The sequence below is a fragment of the Penaeus monodon genome, chromosome 33 (genome assembly GCF_015228065.2).
Source record: "Penaeus monodon isolate SGIC_2016 chromosome 33, NSTDA_Pmon_1, whole genome shotgun sequence".
NCBI classification, from domain to species: Eukaryota; Metazoa; Arthropoda; class Malacostraca; order Decapoda; family Penaeidae; genus Penaeus; species Penaeus monodon.
This window is the reverse complement of record NC_051418.1, coordinates 34,131,085-34,131,284: the sequence shown is the minus strand read 5'-3', so window position 1 is coordinate 34,131,284 and position 200 is coordinate 34,131,085.

Here is a 200-nt window from a genome sequence, read left to right as displayed (position 1 = left end):
TTCCATTGAAACGACTGCATATAAAAATACCTTTTATTATTATAAATTATAATAAACAGGATAAACAGTGCAATGGATATTATGCTCTTTGGCAAGCACTTTCAGCTTACGGTACAATTGCTCAATATACAATATTTACACACACAAAACATTCGAAAGATGGGGGGAAAAAGTCAACAATTATAAACAGGGGTTAAGGT